Below are 5,879 nucleotides of genomic sequence, written 5' to 3' on the forward strand. Positions count from 1 at the left end.
TTCCTATCCTTATCCAGAAGGGAAATTGTAAGAACTTCCCATTCCAAAAGAATCGAGAAATTAAACGAAACTATATCATGATTCCTCGGAAGGAATCTGTAACAATTTCCAAATTGACATTTTCTACTTAAAAACAAAATTCATAACTAAATAGGCTATTAATATTGCTGCATTTCAAAAAAAAAACTTTTCCTATATTTTCTTACCTTATATTGCCGATTGGCGCACACAGCCGCTCGAAGCATATATTCTATTGATACCATTTTATCATAGGCCATCGAAATAATTCTCAGTATACAAACCATGCCACCCAAACCAAAGCACAAAAGTCAAAATTTTGAATCAAATTGATTCCCAGTTCAAATAATGCATAACTACATGGATAAGCTTACATTAACCCGTCAATTTTGAATTGAATTTGTGATGAAACAAAATGAAATGATATTTTGAGATATCAATAAAAAATGAGCATGTTAATGTAAATAATAAAAATGGATAAAAAAAAAGATTATCACTCTTATTGTTTTTAATAGAGAAATATTGTTTTTAATAGAGAAAGAAAAATGAACCCCGAAGGATTCAAATAGTTCTTTTTTTTTACATAGAATATAATCTATATAATATTCAAAATACTCGAAAAACAAAAATTTCTTAAAAAGAATTGAACGAGAAGTCGTATGAGGTGAAATTCTCATGTACGGTTTTATATAGTGGCAGTAAAGGTCACTTTTCTGTCAACTTTTCCACTATCACCCCTAAAAAACCAAACTTTGCCTTACGCAAAGTCGCCAGAGTACGATTAACTTCTAAATATGAAATCACTACTTATATACCTGGTATTGACCATAATTTACAAGAACATTTTGTAGTATTAGTAAGAGGTGGAAGAGTCAAAGATTTGCCCGCTGTTAAATATCACATAATTCGAGGAATTTTAGATGATGTCTCAATCAAAAACCAAAAACAAGGGTGTTCTAGTGCGTTGTATATTCTTATCTAAGATTTGTATCATTTTATGATGATGCCATGTCAATTGCTAAAAACATGTAAAGTATATGGCTAACCCAATAACGAACATTTTCTAAGGGGACTAGAGCAGGCAAAAACAATAAGGATAATATATGTCTAAGGTTTAATATTCAATTCATTTTATAAGTTTTCCCTTACTTAGTGTATGTTAACATAAAATTGGAAATTTCTTGACTTTTTTGGAGCAGACTCAATTCAAATAGCATTGATTTAAAACACCTTTTCCTTTTTTATACTCTGTTTTAAACCTAAGGACCTAATCATATAGATATAGAAAATACAAGATTTCTAATCATAGCAAAAGAAAGGAAATGGATACTCAATTGAGAATGAGTAAACATAATTCTATGCATAAGAATGAATATCTTCTATATATGCAAATAGAATCATGTGGAAAGTCGTATCCAGCGAAAGTCGTATGTACGGTTTGGAGGGAGATCTTTGATACCTTTAGAGATGTACCCTACAATATGGAGTTAAAAAGCCGAAATAAGTAATGATTAGTCTTTATGAAATAAATTTATGAACCTTTTTCACACTCATGTCACGCCAAAGTACTCTAGAAAAGAAAATTGATAAATTTGATCCAATCTATCATAATCAATTAGTTAACATGGTCGTTAACCGTATTCTTAAGAACGGAAAAAAATCATTAGCTTATCAATTTTTTTATCAATCTCTAGAAAAGATTCAACAAAAAACAGAGAAAAATCCACTAATTGTTCTACGTCAAGCAATAGACAAATTAACTCCCAAATTGATAGTAAAATCAAAACACGTAAGTGGATCCACTTATCAAGTTCCCATTGAAATAAAAGAGAAAGAAGGAAAAATAATTGTGATTCATTGGTTATTAGAGTCATCCCGAAAACGTTCTGGTCCAAATATGCAATTCAAATTAAGTTACGAAATAATGGATGCTGCCAGAGAGAAAGGCAATGCTATACACAAGAAGGAAGAGATTCATAAAATGGCAGAATCTAATAAAGCTTTTTCACATTACCGTTAATCCACTAACTAGTATAAATAGATCCACAGATCTATCCCATTTTGATCAATAAAAGAAAACTTACTTTCTCAAAATTGATACAAATTTTATTGGAACGAAAACGAAAGGAAAAGAAGAATGAAAAATAAATCATAGATATAATGTATAATAAGGATATTTTAAATAAAATTTTGCTCGAATATTAATTGAAGTTAGTAACTAATGATTCGGACAAAATGAAAAATGCATTTTTTATACCTTAAAATCATTTTTATGAAAGAATTTCATTTGCTTCTCTTCTATGGAAGTTCCATTTTCCCAGAATGCATCCCGATTTTTAGCCTATTTCTTCTTCTAGTAATCGATGTCATTTTTTATCAGAAAAAGACAACTTGGTTTTATTTCATCTCTTTAACAAGTTTAGTGCTAAGCATAACTTTTTTGTTATTTCAATGGAGAGAAGAACCCACGATTAGTTTTTTTGGCAATTTACAAACAAACAATTTTAATAAAATATTTTGGTTTCTCATTTTATTATGTTCCACTTTGTGTATTCCTCTATCTGTGGAATACATTCAATGTATAGAAATGGCTGTAACAGAGTTTTTGTTATTCATATTAACAGCTACTCTAGGAGGAATGTTTTTATGTGGTTCTAATGATTTAACAACTAGCTTTGTATCTTTAGAATGTTTAAGTCTATGTTCTTATCTATTATCTGGATATACCAAAAGAGATGTTCGATCTAACGAGGCTATTATGAAATATTTACTTATGGCTGGAACAAGTTCTTCCATTCTTGCTTATGGTCTTTCTTGGCTATATGGTCTATCTGGAGGTGAGATTGAAATTCAAGAAATAGCCAATGGTCTTATAAATACACAGATGTATAACTCTCCAGGAATTTGGATTGCACTTCTATCTATAATGGTATGAATTGCATTCAAACTTTCTTTAGTTCCTTTTCATCAATGGACCCCCGATGTATATGAAGGAGTGTGATTCATTTGATAAATTATTACATACAATATCTTTTTTAGAGATGTTTGTTTCTATTTATAAAAACTCTATAGACATGTGAAAAAAAGATTGTTATTCCCACTTGGACTAAGACATCACTTTTACCAAAAATTTGAATTGAATTAAGGTAAAGCAAAGTAAGAAACAAACTCAATTGTTTGATTGAATTAACACACTACACCACCCCAATACAATAAATAACTTTTACAAATGAATTATTACAGTAGTTTTTAACAAAGGGTCTGATTGATGTGTACTTTTATTCTTAACGTAGATGCTACATAGTAAGTTTTCATTCTTCAGACACTACGAGTGTAAAAAAGAAGGCATCCGTCGACAAAAATATTACCCTAAGATGAGCATCTCATGACTATTCAGAACGATTTAAATCAGATGGTTTTATTTTTTATTTTTCACTTTATTTTTAACTCTTTCATAACTGAACTTTAAAAAAATAAATAAGAAAAATGAATGATTTACAATTTATATACTATATTGCATACTATAATAACCACTGAGTAAGGATTCCTCGCGAAGTTAAGGATTAGTTATTCTTTATATCAATTGAATATATTCAATCTTATACATACACGAGGAAGGTAATAAAAAAAAGAGAATCAAATGATTCTGCAAATTTTTTTATCACTTAAGAGCCGTGCGAGAAGAAAGTCTCATGCACGGTTCTGAATGAGAGAAGGGAGAATTCCTCTTTTCGACTCTAACTCCTCCACTCCAGTCGTTGCTTTTATTTCTGTTATTTTAAAAGTAGCTGCTTCAGCTTTAGTCACTAGAATTTTTGATATTATTTTTTATTTTTCATTGAACGAATGGCATCTTCTTTTGGAAATATTAGCTATTCTTAGCATGATATTAGGAAATTTAATTGCTATTACTCAAACAAGTATAAAACGTATGCTTGCATATTCATCAATAGGTCAAATTGGATATATCCTTATTGGAATAATTGATAAAGACCCAAATAACGGATATGCAAGTGTGATAACTTATATGCTACTCTATATTTTTATGAATTTAGGAACTTTTGCTTGTATTATATTATTCAGTCTATGTACAGGAATAGATAACATTCGGGATTATGCAGGATTATACGCGAAAGACCCTTTTTCAGCTTTGTCTTTATCTTTATGTCTGCTATCTCTAGGAGGGATTCCTCCATTAGCAGGTTTTTTTGGAAAACTTTATCTATTCTGGTGTGGGTGGCAAGCAGGATCCTATTTATTGATTTCAATAGGACTCTTTATGAGTGCTATTTCCATATATTATTATCTTAAAATAATTAAGTTATTAATGACTGAAAGAAATAAAGAAATAACTCTCTACGTGCAAAATTATAGATTATCTTCTTCAATCTCAAAAAATTATATCGAAGTTAGCATGATTATATCTGTAATAGCATCTACTTTATTGGGAATAATAATGAATCCAATTGTTGCAATTGCCCAGGATACATTATTTTAGAGATTGATATTTTTTGTAATATAATTTTCACTAGGTGTAAAAAACAAGGAAGAATTGCCCTTATATTCATATTCTTAAAATCACAGGGAATAGGCTAGGCTTAAATTATCAGATGAACTTCTAATTACAACATCAACTTGATCATTCAATTAGAAGTTCATTTTGGTTATAATACTGGTTATAATATAGAATTTGTTCATTTTGTACAAAAACAAAATATAGATTTTCTATCTGAGAAAAAGTCGTTCAAACATGTGTTAAATAAAATATTTGTAATTCTTAACTTCTCTTTTAAATAGAAGTTAAGAATTACAAAATAGGGATGGATATAATCTAATCTTCATACTGAATTGAATCAAGATAACCTTGCTGTGATTCTTTCATCTAAAAAACAGAGTGCAATAACTGTTTATTATGCATCCAGCAGGAATTGAACCCGCGACTTCCCAATTATGAGTTGGGTGCTTTTACCATTCAGCCATGGATGCTATGGTAAAGTTATTTCATTATAATAAATATGGTAACCAATTCAATTCTATTTCTCTTTTATAGAAATAACAAGAAACTTTTTTTTGACAAATTGTACAATAGTTGAATAACTTGCACTGACTACCTCTTTCTTATTATAATTCAATTTCATAAGTAATACAATAGTTGAATAACTTGCATTGACTACCTCTTTCTTATTATAATTCAATTTAATAAGTAATAATTACACTATATTATCTTTCAAAAGAATAAAAAAGAATATATGGGAAAACATGAAAATTCGTGGTCTACGGACCCTATCGGAAAAAACTGAGAAATAGTTTGGTTCTTTAGCGTTCAGTCAAAATTTAAAGATTACATGATGGATATATTCGTTCCATGGAACAAATCCTATTTGGTGAGATTGCTAAGTCAAATATTTTCTGGTCGAGAAAGTGTTGTTAAGCTTTTTGATTTTCAGTCTTAGTACATTACTTATACGGGATATACGTATATTTATCTTAAAAGGTCAAGTAATAAAAGTTGTAATGATAATAGCATTACCATTAATTTTCTATTTTTTGAATATTCAATTAATTGAAAGAAACAAATCATCAAAATATAATTTGATGAAGATATTTCCGGTTCTGGTTGTACAACATTTTGGAGCTAGAGCTAGAAAGGAAAATTTGTTGCTCGTTCTGCATCGTTTTATTTTTTTGCGAAAAGTTCGAAGGAGATATCAATGTTGCTTGCTCAATCCAAAAGAACATGTTTGGATTTTATCCAGTTCTAAAACAAATCTGAATCAGAAAAATGATAGAATATCAGAGAAGCAAGAAACAACAAGTTGGGAAAGCCTTTTGGAGAAGGAATCTAATGGCATCGAATGGGA

At 29.4% G+C, this 5,879-nt stretch overlaps 1 non-coding gene across 1 annotated transcript; it reads right to left on the bottom strand.

Moving 5' to 3' along the window:
* Window positions 1-4,931: 4,931 nt before the first annotated feature.
* TRNAM-CAU (transfer RNA methionine (anticodon CAU)) lies at window positions 4,932-5,004 on the bottom strand. Its single transcript has one exon. It is a non-coding gene; the product is annotated as a tRNA-Met (tRNA).
* Window positions 5,005-5,879: the final 875 nt, after the last annotated feature.

The sequence above is a fragment of the Cupressus sempervirens genome, chromosome 4, assembly GCF_028749045.1.
Source record: "Cupressus sempervirens isolate cs-2001-9-10 chromosome 4, ASM2874904v1, whole genome shotgun sequence".
In the NCBI taxonomy this organism is placed as follows: domain Eukaryota; kingdom Viridiplantae; phylum Streptophyta; class Pinopsida; order Cupressales; family Cupressaceae; genus Cupressus; species Cupressus sempervirens.